This window comes from Sinohyriopsis cumingii, chromosome 9, assembly GCF_028554795.1.
Source record: "Sinohyriopsis cumingii isolate HCF-2022 chromosome 9, ASM2855479v2, whole genome shotgun sequence".
In the NCBI taxonomy this organism is placed as follows: domain Eukaryota; kingdom Metazoa; phylum Mollusca; class Bivalvia; order Unionida; family Unionidae; genus Sinohyriopsis; species Sinohyriopsis cumingii.
Genome location: NC_142969.1, coordinates 104,649,338 through 104,664,852, shown reverse-complemented (window position 1 = coordinate 104,664,852; position 15,515 = coordinate 104,649,338). Strand labels below are relative to the sequence as shown.

The window sequence follows — 15,515 nt, the reverse complement described above, 5'->3', positions numbered from 1 at the left end:
TAAGTATTGCGGATCGAAATGTCCAGAATGTTTGGCTTCTAAATCCTGTCTTGACGAAGGACGAAAACAAATGCATTGCCAAGCTTGTCAGCAAAGGTTTGTCAGCCCATCATGTTACCAACAGCATCTGAAGACGCACGGTTCACATCAGAAAAGTGCTTGTCAACTCTTGAAATTCTATCCTACTTGTAGACAAGTCATACGTAGTAATAATGCCGAGGCACTCCTTTGTCCAAGAAGGAAACTATGTCATATTTGTCACCAAATCGTGGACTTGGAAAACGAATGCTCATTCAAAAATACCAACCGTTATAGGAGGAGGAAGAATATGACCACAAGAAGAAAGGCAATTTCATCTTTTTTTAAAATTTCGAATGCATGCAAGAGACCGGCATTCACATTCCTAATTTCTGCGTGGCTCAACGAGCGTGCGAGAAGTGCATTCAAGAACCAATCATTTGTCATTGTCCCCACTGTAGCAAGATTAGATTCCTGGAGGAATCTTTCAGTGACCTAACACGCTGATAAATTTTGCCCAATGGATCTTAGAAACTATCGACGAAACTTGGAGTCAAGAGGACATTGAACGTTACGTAAATTGTTATCGCTAGGCTACTGTGGTGGCTCACACTTTCTTGGGATACGATGGACAATTTGTTCTGAAATACTATACGAAACAAAGTACCAAACGTCCGAAAGTAACATAGAACGGAGACAAGCTCATTTCCATTGACTTCCAAATCGATCACTGATGAGTTAGTGTGAGCCCTCAAACTATTGTTGAAACAAAGTGGTCGTCACACTGAATGATGGCAAATTGACAAATGCACCGAAGTTTGAACCAAGCTTTCAAAAAAGAATTCAAGAATCGAGATATTCCTCTTTTTACCACCGATAATTCCGAAACCAACGCCAGCATCGTGGAACATTTTCAACGCACCTTGAAAAAGCACATGTGGAAATATTTTACGCATCGGATGTGCCCCCACCCCAAGAAGTGACTCCCGACAATGAAGTGAATGTCATTGAGCGCCTGTTTGGTACGTTCCCGACTATGGTTGTCCCCAAGAAAGGTGTAGTGTTGACCATGGGAGATTGGGTACACATTGACAAAACCAAACGCACTTCAGACAAAAGTTACTTACCCAACTGGACCACCAAATTGTTTCGTGTCACTGAACGAGTGTTTGGCCTTCCTCCTTCCGTTTATAAATTGGAAGACATGAACGGAGAAGTGTTAAAAGGAACGTTTTACTTACCCGATATACAACGCGTGACCAAAAGAGACAGCGAAGTGTACAACATTGAAAACATTCTCGATTGAAGAATCAGAAAAGTGGGAAAACGTCGTGTCAAAGAAGACAATGTACATTGTAAAGGATATCCGTTGAGTTTGGACTCTTGGATCGACGCTTCGCAAGTCATTGACTATACAAAGAAGTGACCACCATGCCATTCAATACAGTCTCGACTACCACAGTGACCACTCATTCAACGAGTTCTTCTCTGCAAGATCTATAAAAGCATCATATGCGTGTGTAGTGAGCAGAACGTGTGCTTAAAACGCAAACAGCCTTTTACTGCCAAATCTTTGTGGTGTATTGTGTCATCGGGGCTGCCATTACCAACTTCACTTTGCAACAAGGAGACAATTTTACTGAGCAGTTGCATCGGTTACCTTCTCCCCAATCCTTACCTAAAATACTCTAAAGGTAAAAATGGGAGCTTTGCGTCCAACACCAGTCACCCTCCCAACAGTCACCAAAACATCAACCACAACTACCCTCTTTTAGACACTCCTTTAACCTCCAGTGACCCCTCGGACAGCAGAACTCTGGAATTATGAATAGCCAATTTTGCTTAATGTTATCCAGTGACATGTGTTTCGCTACAATACTTTGTTCTGTTTGACGGACAAATTACATCAGGCTATTCAACTGGATCACGGAGCCCAATGGAATGTGGCTTTGGTTGAAATGATTCACCCTATACAAGCAAAATCGTCACTTAAAATCAAAACGCTTTGGAGGTTGATGTTCTGAACGACCAAGTGCAACAATACTTGAATGAAAACAAAATTGCACATTCCTCTATGAAACACGTGTGTTCCCTGATACTCCGTGGTACATTTATCTGTTGAAAATTTCAGCAGGCTATTATTTTAATGCTCAACATCTGGTGGACACGATTGCTGCCAAATCCAATGCGCTGTTTGGCAAAGCCTTGGACAAAACCAAACGAAGTGCCACCCTTGAGTACAATGAAGTGGCTCTTGCCTACTGATGAAATTTTCGGATGGCAAAACGTTTTCCGTTACATTTTGTCCTGAATTGTTTGACATTTTGGGTGGAGACCTAAAGATGATCAAGGGTCCATTCATACCACCCATCGCCAACAGCTTGATATTTGCGAGGTTTGTTAGATTCCCTGTCGAACTGATCCAAAGATTAAATCTGATCTTTGTGTAATCCGATGTGGTGCAGTACAAAGTGGTGGGACACACCTGTGTACCGTTACTGCGAGTAATTGCTTTCAAAGTGGATTCTGCCGTGGTAATGACGAAGAAAGTGGAAACACCTATCACGTTCACCGCAAATGTATACATCCTCATTTTTTACCCGTCAATAAGTCGTACTTAGACCGTGTCAACATTGCAATAAACGGAGATCTAGCGCAAAATATTACATTCACCAACAGGAAAGTCACAGCGAAACTCCATTTTCGAAAACGATTCTCTGACGACTTGTACGTGATGTATCCTGTGTACCGAGGAGGGCTCGACAACAAGGAAATGGTTTAGGACATATGGTGAAACTGGCGTTTCATTTGGTGTTCCCCGTTTTAAAACCGATGGTGACGCGAGAATTGCACGCCTTGAAAGATGAGGTTTTTGACGCACGGCAAAGAACGTGTCCAAAATGTCATCATCGACAATCTAAATCCCAAAGGAGCCATGTTGAGAGCAGGCAAATTCGTCTTGCTGAAAACGGGCAAAGAAATTTTTGTACGACGAGAACTTCTATGAATGCATTGGACGCTGCTGAGCCAGGCATTTCTGCTTCCCTGACTCCACAGCAAGGAAAAGGCAGAAATATAGGACGAAGACAACCCTTTAGAGGACTTCACACCCACAGAGATAGAAAGCTAAATAAAAGAAGAACCGTCAGAGAATTAGACGTTTTTGATTACTAAACAGAAAAATGATGCATCGAGAGTCTTGCGATTGTTCCAAGTCGGAACTGGATCTGTTTGCCGTGCCATCCACTTTGATGACAATGCACGAATCCCAATGGGTAAAATTTCGTCCCGTCTCCTCTTTTACAGCCTCAGCCCGTGTCGAATTTGAAATGAAAGGAAGGCCCGAAGATTACATCAATCTGAATAACAGTTACGTTTACCTGAAAGTCAAAGTGATAAAAACAGACGACACCGCTCCGGAAGCCGACGCTAGAGTAGCCCCCGTCAACAATTTCATGCATTCCTTGTTCAGCGAAGTGGATTTGTACTTGAATAACAAACTCGTCATTAACAGCATGGATACTTACCCTTACTGAGTCTACCTGGAAAATCTCTTGACGTACGGAAAAGATGCAAAAAAATACTCACCTGGATGATTGCAGAAACCTGACACTGTATTAGAGGACAAGTTTAACGACACAGTCCTGACAGCAGATGACAATGTTGGCTTTAACGACCATCGAAAGGAAAATCCTGCACGTACGTAGCTTAGTACTGATGGATCGTTTGCATTTGGACGTGTGGTTGCAAGAAAAGTATTTGGTGACGGTGTTGATATCCGCCTGAGACTTAATCGCTCCAGTACCATTTTCCATTTCATGGCCATGCCAACGAGTACAAAACCATCATCCAAGAAGCCAGATTCTATGTGCAACGCGTGGAAGTGTTACCTAAAGTGGAAAACAACATCAGTCACATTTTGAGCAGAACGACTGCCAAGTATCAGACACGATGTGTGGAAGTGAAAACCTTCACCATTTCCTCTGAACACCGATCCAAGATAGAAGATCATCTGTTCCAAGGACAGATGCCCAAACGTTTAATCGCTGGTATAGTCAGTAACAAAGCCCTCAACTGAGCCGTCACTGCCAATCCTTTCCACTTTAAGCACTACAGAGTGTCCAAGATTGAATATAGACGCGATTTCAATACCTTGTGTACCAGTAAAGGAAATATATTGCAGTAATATTCCATTACAAAACAAGAACAACGATACCAATATTAGTCAAACCAATAAACTGATCATACAGCTGCATAAATATCACCATTTATCTACTCTTTCCCCGGCAACGCACGGTTTACAGCACATCTGCTCTTTCTGGTAAAGCCATTGTCAAACGATTTGCACTATCACAATGCTGAACGCAAACTTGGACTTGTTTTCAAAATTGTCACGTCACTGGCAATGGTACATTTAAGAATACAATTGTTTTGCCCAATGGTACATATTCTTTGGTAGTAAAACATCAATTCAGAACTGTAGGGATGTTGTTGTTGTTGTTGTTGTTGTAGGGTTTAACGCTATTTTGCAGCACAAGATAGGCTATACATGGCGGCCAGTATAATTGGTGGAAGAAGAACCTTGGAAAATCCCGGGAAGAACCACCAACCCACGATGATCTACTGGCAGGCTTTCTCACGTATCAACGTTAGCTGAGCCTGAGACTCGAACTCACGCAGAGGATGGCAGTGATCCGTAACGGTGAGCGCTTTAGGCCACTCAGCCACTTGGGGCACAGAACCATAGGGGATATGACTCATGAAATCAATAATAAAAACAAATCACAGGGAAAGAATGAACCTTAAAAAGTGCTAAATTACCATAAAATGTGATCATTTTACAAATAAGGATCCAATTTATGCTATGATGCGAGAAAGCTGTTATCCGTTTTCTGATTGGTTTTATGCAAATTAAGGATATCAATTGACTATTTGTATTACATTCATATGCGGAGAAAAGAAGATAATAATGAATATATTAATTGTACCTTTTGGCAGTACTTACTTCGATCCCCTCCTTTTAAATATAAAACGTGACTAGAAGGTTTGACCAGTTTACATTCTCTAATTTCAACTAAATGCACAAAGTACAGACTTTTGTTTGATCCATCGCTAACACATACTTCACTAATCAAAACAAAACCAGAAAAAGTGAAAACAACAAACAAAACAAAGAAATAAACAGTTCAATTCGCGTAGTTAGACAAGTTACCAAATTCAAATGAGAAAGCAAAAGCCTTGACAAAGGATATCGTTACGAACAGTGCTACTCATCTTATTCAGAATTAGCTGACAATGTGTAAATTAAAACCAATGAACATACTATAATAATACTCAGTATAGCAGGGTCCAATAAAAAAAAAATCAGAACAAGCAAACGAAACTAAAGACAATAAATTTTACCCTGCATACAACTTCTTCGCTAAGCGCCTGGAACACTTGACTCTTGCCACAGTTCTCAGGTTCCGTTTCCCATGAAAACAAATCATTGATTTTCCCCGATTCTATGTCATCAACAACAAATTCCTCGCATTGGCGGACGAGTCTAAATCCCAGCAGGTAATACATATACATTACCTAAGGAATGAAGGCAATAATTATGCAGAGTAAAAAATGAGTCATATCTACGTGGTCATGTGTAGCTGTCAGCGTGCTAAATTAAGTAACATTACTGATGTCTACGGGCTTCTTATATGTTATGTTAATGTGTGGAATAAACGGTAGTTCTCTGTTAGTTTCTCATTTTCGCTGTCAATGTGCTAAAGCAATGATAACGTTAATGTCTGCACATTTCTCACCCTTCATTGTCAGTGTGCTAAAACAGATGCAGTGTTCATGTCCACATTTCTCAAATGTGCCAGTCTCAATGCGCTAAAAATAGTAATGTTCGAGTCCACGTGCGTCTCATCTGGTAATAATGATGTGCTTAATACAAACATCAGTGTTCATGTCTACATGTCTCACCATATGTCAGTGTCAATGCACGTCGATAGTAATGCATGTGTCTACGTGATTCTTATTTGTCACTGTCAATGTGCCAGAACAAATTTAATGTTCGAGTCCACGGGCGTCTCGTGTGGCACTGTCAATGTGCTAAAACAAATAGCATTGTTCATGTCTACACGATTCTCATGTGCCAGTGTCGATGTACTATAAAAAGGTCATGTTTTTTTTTGTCTACGTGCTTCTCATGTACATTTTTAATATGGTAAAATCAAAATAAACTTTGTATTGAGATACAACTCAAATCACTACCATCCGTCTTATGTTATTTTCGAGTCAGACATATATATATAATATTTTTCATAGACACGTATATTAATTTCTTTTTTATATATACTGTGCATTTAACAATTGTATCATTATATTTTATTTTTTAAACTATGTGCGTATATATATATATATATATATATATATATATATATATATATATATATATATATATATATATATATATATATATATATATATAATACAGAATAATAATAATAATAATAATAATAATAATAATACTATATGATGCATTATATTAATAAATTAATAATTACCTTGCCACTGAGATACCTATGTCATACTTGCTGTGCGATATTAAATATGAACTTTTCTTGAGATATCTATGTATATTTATATGTATATGTATATGCATGACCTTATGAAGAATGCATTATAGTAATAGTTGTAGTGAAGACTATAGATCTTCAAGTAATTGAGTACCGACCAAGGACATAATCTAACTGATTTTCTGGAGACGATATACTTTCTAAACTGAAACCTGTTCCCTGTGTCAAAGCTATTTCAAATATGATGTATTTATTTTGTCGTCAATACAAACCTGAGACCATCTTTTCCCATGACGAATTTTATTCTTGTCTTTCATATGGAGGAATAGAAGGTTTCCACCAGGCATCTGCCAGATTAATTGGCCCCCATAGGGTGTTGGAACTCTGTATGGATCTACAATATCTATATGCTGTTCATGAACAGAGCTGGAAACAAACAATGCAAGACAAGGTATACGTTTGTGGGCTAGGATATATATATATATATATATATATAATATATATATAATATATATATATATATATATATATATATATATATATATATATATATATATATATATATATATATATATATATATATATATATATTCTTAATGTCTTTTAACTAAGTAAAAAAGAGAGCAAAAAACGATTAAGCTTTGTAAAATTCAACAAATAATGTATTTGACTATAATACAAAGGAAAAATTTAAAAAGAACTTACATCATGTGAATTAAATCCCAAACAGTCATAACAGTTCTGTCCCAAGTCAAAATGTATAGAGTTTCAAATGAATTCCAATCATTATCCGGATGAATTTCAATATTGTATGTGCTGATGTGCCTGTAGTTATTAATGTGCTAAAGTGACAATGACCTGGAAAGTGATGATGTGTTTTGCATGTTTTAAAGAGATTAGAGATGCACGTGTAGGTTTTTTGCATAAAATCGTGTCATCATTTTATCGAATTATAAACTTCTTAGTCTAGAAAACAATGCTCTTTATTATAAGGTAAAATGTCAAATGTCAAAATCTCAACAACAAAAAAGCCTTTAATCATTTCTATTACAAAAGTTTCATGTCCAAACAGTTATTTGTCACGGGTCTTCTAATAAGAGAATCTCGAGTTTTGAATGGAATTTCCCGTATTTCTTCAAATGAAATATATTGTAATCATTATGGGAGTTGTGAAAGTGTTAAGAATACACTTAATGCGGCTTTTGTTCAAATGATTTTATGTTATAGTACAAGGATATTTATGCCAGGTAGATATATTTTTTTGTTGAATATTGCTTTTTGTCGTCTGAACTTTAAGCTGTAGGACTGCGGAAAGCTTGCTGGCTGTATCACGCAAGACTTAAATAGTCATAAAGTCTGTTCTGGGCAATGCTTAAAAGACACGTTTTAATTTAGTTAAAAACAGTGAAAAAATGAAATTTACCTGGCTGCTTCCTCTACTAATTCCACGAACATTTTCACAAATTTATTTGGGACAAACTCCTCATCATCATTCAGTTCCATGGCATCATCAAAAAAAATATGCGCTGTAATAAGTAAAAGGTATGTGATAAAACGAAAAAAAAGATAATTTAGTTTTTTTTTTAATTCTAATAATGTTTCCATTTTTATCGGTCTTGACACACTATTTTAACATTGGTTTTGTTATGCCGGAAATAAGCGGGGGGTAGGTCTAAATATTATGGTATGGCATCTAAATGAGATGCAGCTTTTGATATCGTAGTTTTAAACGGTGTTTTTGTAACTCTTAAAGCGTTGTATTATTTTGATTATCTCTAAATTACCTAAGCCTCGGTATATTGTATCCGTAAATGCTAATATTATCGTTCATTCATGGGTACTTTAAATAAAGTAAAAATATATCCTACATGTGGCCATGTGGCCGGCAACACTTTATCATAATGTGGATCATTCCGCTCAAGCTCATAAACTTTTAAATAAGATGGAGGCCACTTATTTTCTTTTCCCCTGAGTCAATAAATGATTCAAAGCTAAACATCTAAACAGCTAAACATCCCTAGTCCGTTATTTCTGTCACTACTACGTCTGTCAGAAACTAGTAAAACCAATTGCTTTCACGCTTTTTGATAGTCATATTCAGAAGTTCAGCTTGTGGTTTTGTTAGTTTTCTAACTATGTTACTCGGAGCATATATATATTATTGCCCTGGAGAGTTGCCAGTCCCACCCTAGAGTTAGAAACAGGCAATATTAACTTTATTACCTTCGTAATCATAATAGTCGCTATCGAACTTTCCGGAGAGTACTTCAGCGTTTCTCCTTAAGAACTGTTCCATGTCCAGTCTGAAAATTTGTACGTGACCAATATACTTTTGCATTTAAACATTAAAAGCCATAACAGACCGGTGAACAAATATGTAGGCTCAATATTTTGCTTTTTGATATGCAGGCATAATGTAGCTATACAGGGTACAATTCTATGATACAATCGTTGATATGCAGACATAATGTAACTATATAGGGTACAATTCTATGATACAATCATTGATATGCAGGCATAATGTAGCTATATAGGGTACAATTTTATGTTACAATCATTGATATGCAGACATAATGTAGCTATATAGGGTACAATTCTATGATACAACCGTTGATATGCAGACATAATGTAGCAATATAGGGTACAATATATTTGTCTTATGGAATGCGATGTCAACTTTTGACATCAACAAAATCCCGTTGCAAATATTTTCACCTAACCAAAGAGTGTAAGAAGTTAATTTTATAGAGAATAAATCGACTATTATTGGCCCGTGACAATCCAATTTAAATATCTGGCCTCTCTTTTTTTATTTGGAGATTATCTGTCCGGCAAGTTCAACGCGAGTTACTTTTTGATCAGCCGTCAACAAATCAGGGACCCATCTTGGCCAAACATTTTTGAGTTTCAAATGACACTAGAATATATTAGGCACTGCTGACAAATTAATACCCGTCACAATAAAAATATCTGCAACTGTGTATCGATCATCCTAATTAGTGACTCCTTTCAAACCAGCCATTTCCCGCTCACCACTTGCAGACACTGGTCTCGAGGATGTCGGTCATCTTTCATGGATTTGAATCTTAAAACAATGAAACCACCTCAATATTGATTGATATGACAGAGATTTCCAATCGCAACCTTTGTGCAAGCCGGCCGTGCTATCAGTCAGAGATAACCATTTGAGGGCCCGGATTTAGCAGTATGCTCTTTGCTCAATAGAAGAAATGTTTCTCTTTTTCGGACATTTGTATGTCTTGTTATTTACCTACGTTACGTTACAAGCACATAGTGGCTGGTATCTGGTGTGATGTATGTGTAGCTGCATTTCATTTTACATAACTATATTTTGTCTGTAGATCTGCATTTATTGACAGGTTCAAGAAGCAAAATAGTTGTAACACTTTATTCAAAACTTTCAGATCTCCCTTGTATGTCATGACTAAACATGGAACAGACCAAAATATTTTCCCTAAGGTGATGAGGACATGAGTTGATCATGTCGTCCATGGTACCATGGGACGTACAGTTTGGTGTGTTTATTACATAGTCCTACAAATATTGCATTATATAAGTTAGGTACGGCTTGCCAGTAAACAAATCACAACTTGAACCGTCACGCCTTTAAATGAAAATTCCAAACTAAATTAAACACAAGAGAAAAATTCATCCAGTTGTAGCGAATAAGGAGATTATCCAATCTTGGGAAAATAAAATTCATTTAGCGAAAAGTTCTGAATGCTAGTTACAAATGCATTCCCGCAAAGTGTAATTGTTCGTGGCATTTTTTCCACAGCTGTGACCATTGTTCCAAACTATGTTTAAAGGAAAACAGATTTAAAAGGGGAATCAGAAAATGAAAAAAAAAATGGTCCACTACACTATCTATCTCATGGGTAGGATAAGGTCGCATGGAAACGGATATTAGTTTCATTTAAAAAGACGTATTCGCGTACTAAAAAATCTGAAAAATAGCACGTGCCACTGATGTTTCTTTTAGTATCCTATAAGGATACGTATTTTATACGTTTATATGCAACGTTTATAATAATAATAATAATAATAATAATAATTAAAAAAATAATAATAAAGATTTCATTTTTAAAGGGTGACTCAATTAGTTACAAATGAGAAACTAATCTAACTTGAGGCCCTCTTTTATGTACACATGTTCACACACACACACACACACACACACACACGCACACATACACACACACATACATACACACACATGCATACACACACACAAATACACAGTATATACAAAAAACTATTCATATAAATGCTACATTGCTTCAGAAATAAAAATCAAGCAGAGGAGGTTTTTTGTGTAATTGCACTTTAACAAATACATCATTTTTTATTATTTAATGCATCGAATACACTTCTTATGGAAGAAAGAGATGCTGTGAGCTGAGGAAATAGTACGTGGAACGTTATTCCAAACAAGCACACCTGAAAATTGAAAGCTATTTTTGAATAGCCCTAATTTAGCTTGGGTACTTTGAAAGTTTGCCCTTTTAATGATCATAGATTTGTGGTATCAGTATATTCTGTTTCCTGGAAAATTTTGTTTAGGTAAATGGGTGCAGATTTAATAAAAGCCTTGTACATTAGTTTGGTCTTTCTCAAAAATATTCTTTCACATATTGGGAATACTTTGCACTTCAGCGGTGCAGTTGGTACGGTCTGCTTTGTGGTCAAGAATTAGCTTACATGACCTTTCCTGTGGTCTGTAAATTTTTCTGATTTGTAGAAGTTGCGTTACCCAAATTACAGTAAACTAGTCAAGATGCGATTGATTGTAAAAAAGTAACTCTCTAATGTAATGGAATGAAGGCCTTGGTTTTCTTTAGGAACCAAATATAAGAGTTTATTTTCTTTCAATATATGCAACGTGTTACGTATAATTTTCAAAATATGATATTTGTCTGTATTATCACTTCATACAGATCAGCAACATGACTTGTTAAATCATTCGATGAAAGATTGTAGCATTTCCTCATACGGATTAATCCATCTTTTATTACTTATATTTGCATCTGATGAAAATATTTTCTAAATAAAATATACCGCCAACCTGAACAGCGATTTCAATAGTTGAACCATCTCGTGTCTTGTCTCGTGCCACATGGTTGCGCATGCGTAGATCATAGGGGGGATCCTGTCCTGCGCTCTCTGTTCGTACGTCCCACCATCGTCATTACCTTTCTCGTTTGAGTCGTACTCACTCATTCTTACAATACAAAAAGAAATGTAGTTAAAGAATATGCCTTAACATTTATTTGAATCAACGTATTTAAATCATATCAGATTAACACGATCAAGAGAAGGATTAAATACCTGTAGCAGAATTTCTTTTTGGCGCTATCGTCACTACTAAAGTCTCGGAAGACTCTTCTGTTGTGGCGCTTGCGACTGAGAACTAATTGTTCCTCAAAAAATACACTGCAGTAGAATGGAGTTGTAAACAATCTGAAAAGGAGAAAAATTGAATGAATATAAACGTGCTAATCAGTTTATAGCATAAAATATGATTGCTAAATGCAATAGAGGCATTATAGCTTTGTGTATATAACTCCATTCAAATGAAAAGTATTAATGAATTAATTAATATTAAATAATTATTATATCTAACATCATCTTGATCCAAAAGAAAATCATCATCCTATTTTTCCTTATCATCTTACCCTTGCAATATTTGCATTCCTGTCTTCTTGTTCTTCTTCCTCTGGTAAAGATTAGCCCTGTCAGGAATACCTGATTTGTGTACTGAAAACGTATTAGCATTCACTCACAAAGAACAGTTATTTCAGATGCAAATAAGCTTGATTATTCCAATAAAAATCATCATATTTCTCTTAACAAATGATATACCTTTCTAATTTGGCCAATCTCCCTTGAGTTGGGAACCATATATGTCTCCCCATCCAGTATATAGACAACCACCATGCCGCTCCCAGAAGTATCTGCCACCAATACCGCTCCCAGAAGTAACTGCTCACAATAGTCGAGCCACCGTTCTCGTTCAGATCGCAGACCCGGCTTTCAGATGAAAATCTTCCCAGAAAATATTGATTTAAACAATCCACGTAAGCAAGTACGAGAGCAACGGGTGTAGAAAGGAATAATGGAATTGAAAATGAGAAAATCTGAAGTTTCAGCTTGCAAGCTGTACACGAGGCATAGTAGCCCACAAATGTGGTTATGGTGAGAATAAGTGCAGATGATTTCACAGCCATAGGTTTCTTATGCAATTGGTCAAATGCAAGCCACACATATTGCATGAAATCCTTTCCTTCCGTGAGATCATTGTGCAGCTGAATGCCATATACTGCCCCAATGATAATTGCAATTTTGATGAAACTTGTAAAGAAGAAAATTTTTGGTCTGCTTTCTTGGAGGTCAAACTTTAAACTGACTATGAAATTCCTCAGTCCGCTCCTGTAACTGAGTGCTCCGCAAAACCGATCATCAACAAAATTTTCCCACATAGAAAAAGACACCATAAATATTGTGAAGGTTACTTCAACAGTATTCGTTTCATACCCTTCGACCTCTCTTGCATTGTCACCTGGAAAGTATTCGAAGAGTATTATGACAGGAATAACCGAAATTTGGGCTATAAACGACAAAATGTCGAGGACCAGTCTAACTGTGCTGTTTAAACTGTTTTCACAAGGATGTCCGGTCTGTTGTTTTCGCTTGGTGGCAGCAGAACACATGGGACTAAGGACACTGGGGACAATACCTACGGCGTTGAGTAGAAGCATTGCCCTTACCACATCTAATTTAGGCAGAACTCGAAAGACGAACAGTGCTATCCCTCCCGCATGCACTCCCTCCATGAACATACACTACGAAAAAGAAGTAAGAAAATGAAATGTGATTCAATAAGGTATCAAAGTTAGCAAGTACACTCTCTCAAACGATTAATCGATGGAAAAAATTGAATATTCATTACTTATATACTTAGATATATCGCAATCATGAAATATTTGCTCACTACTAGTACGTTAACTTTGAAAAAAAACATGAACCTTGAATAATACAAATAAATGGGAAGCATTTTATATTTATTTAAACAGTTAAAGCCGCTTCGTTGAAGAAAACATAAAAGGGCATTACCTGTTGTTGAGAAGAAAATGCAAACCACTTTTATACATTTTTATGTTAAAAAGATTCTTTATTACATTAGAATCTACGGATGTTTCCTTATTTAACCGTTTCATGCAATTCATCACATCTTATAATTATTTTCCTCGGCACAACCCGCACAAACTGCAAGTATTATATTGCCAAAGGTAATACCATGTATGTGATGATCACAATACGTAAACGAAAACTCACAAATTGGAGGGTAGTCCATCTAACGGCGGGCATGTTTCCGAACAAGCACTTGAACATACTTGATATGAAAGTCAGACCGTACGGAATACAGATTGCTATCACTGCCAGCCAGTTTCGGGCTATCTCGATCTAAAGGCAATTGAAACGAAAATGATTACAAAAACAACGTATGAATATGTAGTAAGTTTTACGCAATATAGCAACACGAACTCAAAACCGATGAATAATTACCCTTAGTGGAAAATGAATGGAAATTAGAGTAATCACCTTTAGTGGAAAAGGAATGGAAATTAGAGTGATCACCCTTAGTGGAAAAGGAATGGAAATTAGACTAATCACCCTTAGTGGAAAAGGAATGGAAATAAGACCTTTTTATGTTAATTTTAATACATGTATCAGAGAACAATGTCCGAAGAGTACACAGGGAAGATCAGAGTCTTTCTTCTGTTAATTTATACGAGGCATTATAAGTTGTTACTTTTATTGACAGATTAATATTCGCCTAGATTAATATAGAAACTGATTAAAGTCACGACCATTGTAAATTGAAAAGTATGCTGCATGGAATATTGCTTGGAATGTATTATGGCTCTGAAAAGGCAAGCGTTACACTAAAGTTTTTTCTTTTTCAACAATGATGAAAGGTATTTGCTTGAAGATATGAAGCTTCAACTATTTTTTTCCCATCTGAATTGCTTCGCTGCTTCTTCTCTATGGAAAAAATATATACTTTTCAAGGTTTAGTCACAATTTTATTGTGATCGTTTTGACTGTTATCTCAAAAAGATCTTGTTCATGAATATATAATGTCGGAAGCATTTAAGTGTCATTTGCGAATTTTGTTTCACCAAGTTAATGTACGCATAATTAGATTTACCGAAGGCTGTTGTGTTTTTCTTCTCCATTTTACTTACTTCGGCTGAATCTTTCTGGTCAGTCATCAACGTAATTAGACTGATCTTCTGGGCCACCGCACAGAATAAGACGATGCCGAAGAGGACTATATAGGTCAAGACCTTTAAAGCCTTCAGACTACGTTGATCATGGACGTCTCTGCCTTTTCTCTCTCTTGAGATTATTTGGAAAATGTCCCAAAACCTACAGCAATTGAGAAAGCAAGCATGTTTTTACTTAGTGTAGCAAATGATCTCTGAAAGTTACATTAATTGGCTTACCACCTTTGACAACGTCGACAATAATACTTATTAAACTGGACATCACATATTAAAATATTGTTGAGTGATGTTAAAACAAATATCACAAACATTAAGTTTCCAAAACGACAGAAGGCTCCGTACATTAATTTCACTGTATTATCTTTAAAAATAAAAGTATTAGAATATTGTTGTGATAAGGAGCAGGAGAGGTTTGTCAGGATATATATCTATTGCAAGGCTTTTCTTTCCATGTTGAGCGACAGTTTGTGCCCTATAATTGTTTAGCGAAATTAACTTGTCGCCTTATATTAGTCAGCTAAACAGGAGCAGATGTATACAGATCTAAAACCAGTCATACCGCTCGCATAGGTATGATACATCACGTCATTAAGGCATACTTGCAGCTTGTCGCAAATTCAGGTCT

General features: G+C 36.5%; 1 pseudogene across 1 annotated transcript in view; it reads right to left on the bottom strand.

Moving 5' to 3' along the window:
- LOC149792387 (chitin synthase chs-2-like) overlaps window positions 1–15,515 on the bottom strand; it is a 91,118-nt pseudogene that overhangs the window by 23,608 nt on the left and 51,995 nt on the right. Inside the window, exons 20-28 of the transcript XR_016423316.1 lie at window positions 14,849–15,032; window positions 13,935–14,063; window positions 12,462–13,441; window positions 11,928–12,059; window positions 11,665–11,820; window positions 8,802–8,881; window positions 8,002–8,104; window positions 6,851–7,004; window positions 5,422–5,595 (exon numbers count right to left, since the gene is read on the bottom strand). The product of XR_016423316.1 is annotated as a chitin synthase chs-2-like (transcript). The remainder of the gene's footprint in view (window positions 1–5,421; window positions 5,596–6,850; window positions 7,005–8,001; window positions 8,105–8,801; window positions 8,882–11,664; window positions 11,821–11,927; window positions 12,060–12,461; window positions 13,442–13,934; window positions 14,064–14,848; window positions 15,033–15,515) is intronic.